A 12,294-nucleotide genomic window follows, 5' to 3' on the forward strand; every position below is an offset into this window, starting at 1 on the left:
AGTTTGCTGAGTAAACTCAGATTGGGGTATGTATTAGTCTGCAGTTGTCTCCAGGCAACCGACTGCTCTCTACTAAGGTCTTTGTGGGGAGGAGGGTAGGCCCTACGGAGGGCTCGTTGGTGTTCTAAGATGGCTCCATACCGTCTAGTGACTGCGTCCAGTTCCCCTTCGGTGCGCGCCTCCCGGTTGGCGTATCCTCGAGCATTGGCGTCCGCACATTGGTTCCCTTTGACAGCCTCATGGCCTGGTGTCCACGTGATGAAGCAACTCGTAAAAGTGATCGTCCTCGCCTTGAGTATGTGAATGGCTGCAGTGGATATGCGTCCACTGCTGTATCTTCTGCACGCCTCTTGCGAGTCTGTAATGATGTGTGCATGGGGCTCGTCACTCTGCTGGGTGATGGCGAGTGCAATTGCTGCTTCCTCAGCCTCGAGGATGTTGTTGGTTTTTATCGAAGCGCAGTTGATTTCCCTGAGCTGGTGATCCACCACGCTGGCTACCGAGCCGTATCGGTGTCTGTATGTTGTTGCGTCAACGTATAATACGTCTTTTGCCCCGGCGAAGCTTCTTTCGTGGAATTCAGATCTTGCCTTTCTTCTCGCCTTATGTATATCGGGATGCATGTTTTTAGGAATCGGGCTGATCTCAATGATCCTCCTGATTTCATTTGGAACGCTCTCTGTGCTATTGATTTCTTTCAAAGCGTCCCTCATGCCGAGCAACCGCAGCGTGTTTCGGCCTGTTGCGCACAGTACCAGTCTTGTTTTCTGCGCGAGAAGGTGGGCCTCGATATGTTCTTGTACTGTGTTGTTTATGCCCAGTTTAAGGAATTTCTCCGTCGAAGTGTTGACCGGCAGTCCGAGAGCGCATTTGTATGCTTTTCTAAGAATTGCCTCTAACTGCTCCTTTTCTTGCTCGAGCGGTGTTTGGTAGGGGACGCCGTATAAGATCCTACTGACCACGAGGGCCTGTACTAGCCTACATGTGTCTTCCTCCTTCATACCTCTTCTTCTGTTGGAAATTCTTGCAATCATCCTGGTGATCTGTGCTGTGGTATTTGCTAGCTGTCTGACCGTGTGATCAATACGACGGTTGCTTTGGATCCACATGCCGAGGATCTTAACTTTCGATACTTCCGGAACCTTCGTTTCCCCTATGTAGATATCTATGGAGTTTTGCAGATCATACCCTTGTCTGTAGACTCTGAGCACCTCGGATTTTTTAGGGGAGCATGCGAGTCCACAGTGTCGGGCGTATGCGTTGACCGTGTCTGCTGCTCGCTGAAGAAGCTCTTGTTTTTCTCCTAAGGATCCCCTTGTCACCCAGATTGTGACATCATCTGCGTAGATGGCATGCCTGATTCCTTCAATTTCTTCAAGCGCCCTTGCTAAACCAATCATTGCAATATTAAAAAGCATAGGTGATAACACAGAGCCTTGCGGTGTTCCTTTTTCGGGGGTGTTGAAGGTGTCAGTCCTGATGCCTCCTATTCCAATGGTAGCGGTTCGGTTAGTCAGAAAGGCTTTCACATAGTTGAATATTCTCTGCCCACAACCCAGTTTGCTAAGCCCCTCCAGCACAGCCCTATGACTGACGTTGTCGAAGGCCTTTTTGAGATCGAGAGCGAGCAAGATGTTTTCTCCATATTTTGGAACGGTAGTAAGCACCCCCTTCTTGATCTGCAGGAGAACGTCTTGTGTCGATAGGTATTTTCGAAATCCAAACATAGTGTGCGGCATGAGTTCGTTGTCCTCAAGGTGTGTCTGCAACCTGTGATGCACAACTCTCTCGTACACTTTTCCCAAGCATGATGTTAAGGAAATTGGTCTAAGATTTTCCAGGTTTGGAGTCTTTCCGGACTTCGGAATCATTACTATTTCCGCATGTCGCCAGTCGTCCGGGAGGGTCCCCTGTTCCCAGTGTTTATTGACGAATTCTGTGAATCTTTTGATTGAATTGTCATCCAAATTTCTTATCATGGCATTAGTGATGCCATCCCTCCCTGGTGTTGTGTTCTTTGTGGCGGACATCACAGCGTGTCTGACTTCTTGTATGGTAAGGGGTTCGTCCAGAGCGGGATTCGCTTTGCCCGTGTATGCCAAGCTGCTGTCGGCGTGTGTTGCATTGCCGATATAACGCTGCTTGATGTTCTGTAGTAGTTCCTCGTCAGTGCCTTGGAACTGGTGCGCGATCCTTTGGGTCGTCTTACGAGTTTCGGATTTTGTCGTGGTTGAGTCTATGAGAGCCCTTAGCAAAGCCCATGTCTTGGCCCAACCTAGAGTCCCCTGAAGTTCGTTGCACTTTTGGTTCCAGTCGCGCCTCGAGAGCTCCGTCGCATATTCTTCGGCTTGTCTGGTGACCTCAGCGATCTTACGCTTGAGCCGCCTATTATGCTTTTGCCTTTTCCACCTTTTTAGTAGGCCCCGTCTGGCGTCCCAAAGGTGTAAGAGATGTTTGTCCACCTCGGGCGTGTTGGTAGTGAGGGCGACCTTTCGGGTTAGTTTTTGCCAGTCTGTCTTGATTCTTGCGACCCAGCCTTTTATGTCGGTGATCTCAGCGTCTTCAGACTGTGCCCTCGATTTCCTATAGGCTTCCCAGTTTGTCAGTCTAGCCTGGCCATGTTGTCTCCTGATCGGGAGGGTTTCTATAAGAAGGCGCAGGATGCAGTGGTCACTGCCTAGAGTTTCGCCGTCGTTTTCCCATCTTGCGTGCCTTACCCCTCTGACAAATGATAAGTCTGGGCACGAATCTCGGTTGATGCTGTTCCCCACTCGCGTGGGTTGGGTGTGGTCAGTGATGAGGGTGAGCCTTCTACGATCAGCTTCTCTGGCTAGATCCCTGCCTTTCTGGGTTTCCCGAACGTAGCCCCAGCTTCTATGCCAGGCATTAAAGTCCCCCAGAATAACGATACCGTTCTTGCCTGCTGCTTCTTCTGCTTTGCCTAGCAGGTAGCTGAAATTGGCTTTCCTCTGGCTTGGCGGGCTGTACACGTTAAGTAGGAAGGTGCTTTCTTGACTTCTCTTTTGGGTAATGATTTCTATAAGGACGTGGTCAATGTCCGTTCCGTCGATGTCGTGTCTGATTGCGGTGACTGCTTTCGCAACCAGCGTGGCGGCATTGCTTTGCCCCTGCCCCTCGTAGACGGAGTACCCCGCGAGAGTGAGTGAGCAGCCGGTTTCCTGTAGGGCGATTATGTCTGGCGGAGAGGTGCAATTTGTGATGTGTTGTTTAAGAAGACCCTGCTTTCGGCGGATCCCACGGCAGTTCCACTGCCATATTTCGAGGGTTTCCAACTTGACCGAGCGTTTACGGTTGCTCGCCATACTGAGATGGCCTGTTATAGGGTTTTCCTCTGGATTTCATGGCTGTGAATTGTACTAGACGCTCTCTATCCTTGCGCGTCTCGTCTTGGATGTTGGAGATGAGGTTGCTAAGATTTTCCAGTGCATTGTCAACAGCAACCATGGCAGTTGTAAATTCCTGGCGCCCTATAGTTGTCGCGTGATCTTCATCTGTTTGCGGGTTAGTGTTGTTCTGCCCTGTTCTTTGGGCCTTTAGTTCGTCTATCAGATCGTTTAGTTTCTGCCTCAGCTCGGCGTTTTCTGCCCTGAGCGTCTGAATTATTTGTCTTAGCTCTTGAACTTCCGCGTTAACTTCCCCATTAGCGTTGTTGCCTATCACTGTTTTCTGTGTGTTTGTGTTTTTTGGAGCAGTGGGAGAGGTAGGGAAAAGATGCTCTTTCCAGCTCACCCTGGTTGCTTCCTCCTTTTTTGGTGTGGTCTTCTGCTGCTGCTTCTTTTTGGTTTCTGGATCCTCCCGGGTCCTGGACGCCGATCTCGACTTTGAACCTGATCTCGATGCCGATTTGGACGTGGATCTCGAACTGGAGTCCTCGCTGAACCAGCGCTTCCGGGCCCGGCCGCGTCCGCCGTTGTCTCCGCCGCCTGGTTCCTCTTTTTTTCTCGTCCGTGGTCTCGGTTTCCTGAGGCGCTCCTTGCACTCCTTTGCCCCTGTAGGATGCGCTTCCGTGCATAGCACACACCTGGGCTCGCAGGAGTGTCCGTCCTCGATCACTGGCTCGGTGCATTTAGAGCAGACGACGACTTCAGGTGTCGGGCATACGTCCGCCCTATGTCCGGCCTTTAAGCATATATAACAAACTTGCCGCGATGATCGATAGAGGTAGCAACGTATCTCGCCGCCGTAATAATAGACGTAGCGCGGAACGATCTTTCCCTCGAAGGTAATGACCGCGCTTTGGGATTTGCCAAGCATTCTTGCATAAAGTATTTTGACTCCTTGGGTACGTACCCGAAGATGTGAGAGTAGTTCAGTTGGCGTGGTCCCGGCGTCCACTCCATGAATGACACCCTTGCATGAATTGTCCGGCGCGGCCACGTAAGCTGTCACTGCATAGTTCTTTGCATCAAAGCGCAGACTCGAAATACACTGCACAGCACTGGCAGTCTCCATGCTTGGCGTGCTGAGTATAGCGATGTTGGATCCGTTGCGCAGCCGTATAAGGAAGCGGCCTTCGTTGCAGATGTCCGGTTTTCCGCATGCTTTAGTTATAGCCCGGGCCATCTGACGCGTGCTCAGTTCGCTGATGTTGAGTCCATTCTTCGGTCTAAGTATGACTTTGAAGTCGTTTTTTGGCAAAGGAGGTAGCTTCTCTCGCCGAACGGGATTCCACTTGAGTTTGGGTTGGCTCAGCGCTGAATTGTCCGCCGCGTCTGTCCCGGCCTCCGGAACGGCAATCAGTTTCGAGTTCTGGTATTTGGCAGTGAACCATCCCCCATTGTCGATTGTTCTCTTCTGCGAGAGGTCCGTAGCGTTGTCGTTAGCGTGGTCGGTAGCGTTGTCGGTAGCGTTGTCGGTAGCGTTGGCGGTAGCGTTGGCGTCGCTTTGAAGATTCTCTTCGAGCGGTGTCGTGGCTCCGGCCGACGCCGCCGCATCAGCGTCAGCCATCCTCACGGGTGCGGCGTGAGATGTAGCAGCGTTCCTTCGGGCCGACGGCCCGACGCCGCCTAGGCCTAGCGCGGCGTTCTCTGCCTTGGATTTTCCGACGGGCAGAAAATGGCGAAATCGGGACTCACGGATGTAAAGCGGATATCCACGGATTTCGCTTGATCAGTAGAAAGCGATGGAGTGCTCCATTTTCTACTGCGTTGATGTTTTTCGGTTGTAAGGAGGCGTCGAGGCAGGAGCACTTGCGAACGGCGTTCTCTTCGTCTGGCCCCCTAGCGGCGTCCTATGACAAAGAAATAACTTTCACAGAGGACGGATCTACTACAAGCTAGAAAATAGCAAATATTCAGACAGGTATAGCCACCGTACAAGAAAGAATACAACAGTTGTATCTTGCCAGTACTCACTCACGGCACTGAACAGTAAATTTAAATTTAGGACAGTAGAGCCAGCTACGGGAAGAAAAAGGAAAGGTGCAATCATAAAAGGCAGCAAGAAAGCAGAATAGGTCATGGAATGGAGGCATATTACAGATGTCCTACTTTAAATCATGAAAAATAAATGGGCATGGGCAGAGCGTGTCTTTCCATGGCAATATAACCGATGGGCTTTTAGGGTAATGGGATGAATTCCGCAAGAAAATAATCTGCCCACTCGAATGCTAAAATGTGCAGCGATGGAAGCACTCCTTACTGCCGAACAAACACCGAAAGGATCATGACAAATTCGGCTTCTGAAGTTTACTGCGAAAGCAAAATCGATGGTGTCCTCTGTGTTCCTTCCCTGGTCCCTGCAGTAGCGCGCAGGTTGTACTGGAGCGATACTGAGACAAAACTCCCACTATATCCAGACAAACCTATAGTCTTACGGGTCTGCCCTTTGTCATTAAATTTGTTTTCGACTAAGGACCTGAGTTGCAAAGGATTATCTGCCGAGGTGGTGGCCAAACAGAGCGGTACAGCGCACTTAAGCAAACCACGCTTTTTTACAATGGGCGTACGTTATCAAAATGTGAGGAAAAAGCAGCTAAGCACAAACCGCGCTTTTTTACAATGGGCTCATGTTATCAAAATTAGAGGAAAAAAACATCTAAGCACAATCTCATCCCATACTGAAACGCATATGCTACACCAAGAATAAGCTGTGCTTTAAGCTACGTGGCGGTAGTGACAGGTGTGCGCTGCATGCGTTGACATTGACAACGTTGTGCCAGAAACGCGGCGCTGAAGCCATAGGCCGTCGGTGTTCGTTGTGTTCATTGGCGTTGACTCCGTTTTACACTCCGATCATTTTAAGGAAAGGAAGTGCGCATAATGGCTTCCTGGGTCAGTGGACGCCTGAATCGTGCTTGCAGGTACGTGGAGTGATGAAAGAGAGATATGAGCTGCAGGCATTGACAAAGTTTTGCCAGAAACGCGGCGCTGAAGCCATAGGCCATCGTCGTTCATTGTATTCATTGGCGTTAGCGTTGTCAACGTTTCATTTCATTTCATTTATTTTCCTTAAAGGCCCGGTGAGGGGCATTACATAAGGGGTGGATACAATATTCGTTGGCGACAAGTGTCAACACTATGACCAATGAGCATGAAGGTTATCAGGGAAGGTCGCGGAGCACATGATGGCTGCAATGTCTCTGGGAAGGTCGGTGCAGTCCACAAAGGTACGGGGGGAAAATGAGGCCGCAAAAGTAACCGTGCGGACACGTGGTCGAGAAACTTGGAAAGGATGACAAGTGCGATGAGATCACTCCGATCATTTTAAGGAAAGGAAGACAAGCGCGCGCGGCGAGGCACGACAGCTGTGCGTAGTGACGTCACTTGCTCCTCGCGCATGCGCAGTATGGTCGTGCAAGAGCACGCGAAATGGCGAGACTGTGGGCAATGTAGCTCACGCAACAATATATGGCTACGAGCAGCTGTTGCTTTCGCAATCCTCCGGGTTTAACCAGAGCTAAACCACAGCCAATGTTTTTCTGCACTCTTCTCTTATCAATTTCTTCAACTTAACGCGGCGGTTGAATTTCTTCGGAGGAGAAATTCTAGAGGCTCGTGTACTGTGCGATATCAGTGCACGTTAAAGAACCCCAGGTGGTCGAAATTTCCGGAGCCCTCCACTACGACGTCTCTCATAGCCTTAGTCGCTTTGGGACGTTAAACCCCACAAACCAAACCAAACCAACTTAACCATGTCGCACCTTTACTCACGACAGCACACGGCGATTTTCACAACGTGGCAAAAAAGTTTCTTCACTGAAGAACTTTATGCCCCTACAGTGACATAGCGACCACTGACTCGGGCCGATCAGCCCGGCTGGCACAAGCATAAAGTTACTCATTCTTCAGACTGCTTTAAGCGGCTACAGTACAGCTCTGCGGAGGTCAGACAACTGTGCTCAGTCACTGGAAACGTACTGAACACTACAGAAGACGCACTGGATAAGGCGGCCCGTAGAGAGGCCAAAGATTCCTTTGTAAGTTCGCAACATTGAAACACATACACCAATATTTTCATACAGCCCGCTTTTAATTACCCAGATTATGTTTCGTCGAACGCCTGGAATTATTTAATCTCTCACATGAAAAAAAAATTCAGGGGTCACTTTGGCTCTCTGAAGTGCTGCAAGGCGAAAGCCTTTCCTGGCGCACTGTTTGGCGTTGACTGCGAGACTGCCTGTGCTGTACTAGTGCTTTATTTGACTACACACTTTGACTACACATTCCAACTGCACACTTTGACTGCCGAGCTTGACTGCTTCTTTAGCACGACTCTCTCTCTGCTTCGATGAGTTCGGTTGCACCCATAGCTCTGTTCGCAGTAATGAGGTATGTAATGTGGTCACCCACGGACGCCACGGAGCGGAAAACTATTTTTTTATTAGTTGTCGTGTGCTCCAACAGGGGGCGTCAGGCATCCGTGGGTGACTTCATTACTTCGAATCCGCGCACTCTGACGTCATAACCATTTCGACCAACCAAAAAGTGTAACAGCTCTGCTGACAACCTTCTGTCGACAATGATGAGGCATTAATGGCTTTCGTCTTAATACGCCACTGCTGAGCGACAATGGTGACAGTTTGAATCAAATACGCACTCTGTAGGGGCCGGAAAAGCTTCCAGCAGCCAATTTATATTTAGCATTAAGAAACATGTCTCCCAAAGTACCGTCGTCGTATTTCAGGCTCATGTTTTTTCGAAGTATCTGCTTAAAAGTGCTCAAACACAGCATCGTAGAATTTATAACCCACGATGTAGTGTCACAGGCATATAATTGGATGGCACAGTGCACTTTCATGAACAAAATTGGCAACTGCACCACCGATTCGCAAACTAATGTTTCAGGAAGCAGCTGCAATAATGTATTAAGGCTGCTACACTGCACATGCCGTGAGCACATTTTTTCTTTACGAGTTGACCGCTTTGAACGCCACATTCCTCAAATTCTGATAGCAATTTATACGCCGCCTCTGCTTAACTACTCTTTTCCATGACCGTGAAGTGAACGTTCCCCATGGGTACCCATTTGTCTTCAGGTCTGAAGAAAGTGTCTTTATGGTATCAGCGTAGCAAAATAACCAGTTACAAATCTTTAAAATACGGTAAGGAAATCTAACAATGGATGCTGCTGGCATACTCCCACAGATGGTTTTCCCTCTATAGGGAATATCGCCACCCATAAAAGAGCTTGGTGAACATACCGATGCCAAATTGTTTCTTGTATTCAAGGGACCGCAAAAGTCCCTGCCGCGGTGGCTCAGTGGTTACGGCGCTCGGCTGCTGACCCGAAAGACGCGGGTTTGATCCCGGCCGCGGCGGCTGAATTTCGATGGAGGCGAAATTCTAGAGGCCCGTGTGCTGTGTGATGTCAGTGCACGTTAAAGAACCCCAAGTGGCCGAAACTTCCGGAGCCCTTCACTACGGCTTCCCTCGTAGCCTGAGTCGCTTTGGGACGTTAAACCCCAATAAACCAAACCAAACCAATCAAAAGTCCCCCCCACCCCTTCCCCCAACCTCCTTACCCTCCTTCCCGTACATTCACTGCAGGCGGGGGTCTTTAATGATCACCAAAAAAATCTTCACCGGTATCTTTGTTTTCGACGACTCTTTGCTGATTGGGCTACGCTCATTGTATTGCGAAAGGACACTCACCAGCGGTGGCCTCCCATCTTCAGTAATGCATGAGAAAATCATTCAGCGAAACGTCTGGGGGTATAAAAGATAGCGATGGAGTCATTACTCCGAATAAGTCGTTCACAGACCCTTTCAGTCCTCTTTGACCTTTTGCATTTGCAGTAGTGGTTCTGTGAAGACTTCTTTCGGGGTCTGGAGGCGTGAGTTGTCATCGGGGACTCGCGCGTTCCTTCGCTTGCCTCCCAAGCAGGCCTTAGCTGGCGCTGTCGGGAATTCGCCGTTAGCGGTCCCCGTGGACCATATACCGGGTGTCCCAGCTAAATGTAACCAAACTTTCAAAAAAGGCGAAGTGTCCTAGTCCAGTGAAACCAACTCAGGATTGTTCATAGTCGCGTGGCCTAGTCTTTAATATTCATTTCGCTCTTCAAAGTTAATTCATTAGTTAAGTTTAATTAGCTAACTGTTTAATTATTGACTTCAAGAAGAAAGTGTGCATGAAAAAGTTTTAGATCACCTCGAAAAACCGCTTGTAGTGCTGTTTCCGTCAAGTTACGATTTACGTACCTTCATTTATTGGCCCTAAAAGAAAGTTGTCACGTGACCAGCTGCTCGCTCACTTCTCTGTCCCAGTGTGCACCCAAAGTCTCAACGAGGAGAGGACTTCAGAAAAAAATTGATTTTATTCTTTAAGGCGCGTCTTGGGACGTTGAAGTGGCACAGTTGTCATGTGGAAGCTTTTTCTTATTGTGCGGGTTGTGGTTAAAGGCCGGTAAAAAAACTACTTTACGTAAATATTGCTTTGCTGCAAATGTCTCAGGTAGCTGTTCCTCAAAGCGATCTACAACTTTTCCATCGACCCTTTGTTCATCAAGTCAGTAATTAAGAAGTTAGTTAATTGAGCTTAACTAATTAGTCAACCTTGAAGAACGAAAAAAATACTGCAGACTAGACCACTCGACTCTAAACAACCCTCATTTGGTTTCAGACGGCTAGGACACCCCGTGTTCTTTAAAAGCTTGGTTACATTTAGCTGGGACACCCGGTATATCAGAGACCCTGCGTGGACACACGGTGCGTACGGCAGAGACATCGCTCTCCTTTCTTCATCCGAGACGGGAATGTCGCAAAAGACTGAGAAGTTTTTTTCTCTAGTATGTAACCGAACTGGATGCTAGCTGGTCACCAACAAAGTGTCCTTCCAAAACGATAGTCAGCAACAAACCTCAAGTTACAGGCCACTACTCTTGCGTTTTGAAGACATGCACAAGAATCTTAGCATACCGGACATGTTACCTGGCATTTCCGAAAGACGTGAACCACTTCCTCCATGATACAAATTTCCTGCGATCTGCGATCTCATTCTTACACAGTTACGTAAAAAAAAAAAACTTTACAACATCATATCATTCAAGAATTTCTTCTACCTAAGGAAATGTACTGCGGCTTCATGGGCTTTTATGCCGATGCTTGGAAAACGGAGGTTTACAAAACACAGCAGCACGAGGGAATGGGGAGGAAACAATAAGGCATTCGCAGTGAGCATCTATCTTCACTGCTGAATGCTACGCCATCTTCATCAATGTAGAAAGAAATGATAATAAGCGAAAACGTCACATACTGTACGATTTACACAGACTACCTAAGTGCGAACTCCCTCCTCTTGAATCAATAAATGCAGTCACACCGCTCCGTAGCGCATGACATAATATAACAGCTGCAACCCAAGGTCATAACATAAAATTATGCTGGGTCCCAAATCAAGCAAGAATTAGTGCAAACGAGAGAGCGGACATGTGCGCAGGTCAAGCTGGCATAAAGAAACTCAAGAAATTAAACATTTCCTATAAAGATTGCAAGCATGAAGTTAATAGACTCTAAGCAAAGAGAAAAATGGCAGTAAGCATTAGATAAAGAAGTACGTGTACGTAAGTAACAAACTACGTCTGATAAATCCTATCTTAGGAGAAGGGAAATATGTACGCACCAGAAACGTATCATGGAATTGGTTGTTTGCCGTCTTCGCATAGGATGCACAAGCCTTAACAAATAACGCAGAAAGTTGGGCGAGTTGGTAATACATGTTGAACATAGCAAAGCGCAATTAAAAGACAGGGACATAGAAGAAGCACACAGGACAAACGCTTGACAAGCGTTTGTCCTGTGTGCTTCTTCTTCTATGTCCCTGTCTTTTAATTGCGCTTTGCTGAGCTTAACAAATAACTTCATACTGACAATACAATGCATACACCTATGTGAAACACGCGGAGATGAGTTCGCAGTAAGCGTCGTTTTATTCTCGCGCACTAAAGTTAGAACCGGAAGAAAAAAGGTTCCACTCTGCTTTACAACGAGCACATCCCTCTTCATGCGACGTTGCTTTTAAGTGAAGATGCCCTTGTTGATTTGTCCTGTATTTGTAGGCTTATAAAAGACGTAAATGTCTTTTAACTGTATATTTTATAATTTTAGTACACTTAACACAGAGGCAGACACTGAAACCTTGCGTTTGGCCCCTGATAGCCTGACTGCATATGTGCCATAACAAAATGGCTGTGGCTTAGCTGGGTTAAGCCCGGTAATTTCGAAAGCAATATCCGTAGCTACGCCATGGTTCAGCTGGTGGTGTAGCTGGTGGTGGTGCTTGTGGTTAGACTTGTGCTGATGCATTGGTTATATAATGCAATTCAATGCAATCCAATCCATTGAAATTCAATCCAATGCAATCCAATGTAATCCAATCCAATGCAATCCAGTCCAATGCAATGCCTCGCGACGGCACAAGTTGGGCCCCTGGTCTTTGCGGCAGATGGTATGACGTCATAGCAGATTTGGTTTGGTTTGGTTTGGTTTCGTTTATGGGGTTTAACGTCCCAAAGCGACTGAGGCTATGAGAGACGCCGTAGTGGAGGGCTCCGGAAATTTCGACCACCTGGGGTTCTTTAACGTGAACTGACATCGCGCAGTACTCAGGCCTCTAGAATTTCTCCTCCAAAGAAATTCAGCCGCCGCGGCCGGGATCGAACCCGCGTCTTTCGGGCCAGCAGCCGAACACCACAACCACTCAGCCACCGCGGCGGGGCGACGTCATAGCAGAGGTCAAGCTAAAGGTCAATGGTAGCTACCGCGGCCTCGCCACGCGAGGAGCTCAAAGTGAAAGTAGTATTGCTTTCGCAATAAAAGCACGCATCGCAGGCAGGTA

The sequence above is a fragment of the Amblyomma mixtum genome, chromosome 9, assembly GCF_055824585.1.
Source record: "Amblyomma mixtum isolate Tamu chromosome 9, ASM5582458v1, whole genome shotgun sequence".
In the NCBI taxonomy this organism is placed as follows: Eukaryota; Metazoa; Arthropoda; class Arachnida; order Ixodida; family Ixodidae; genus Amblyomma; species Amblyomma mixtum.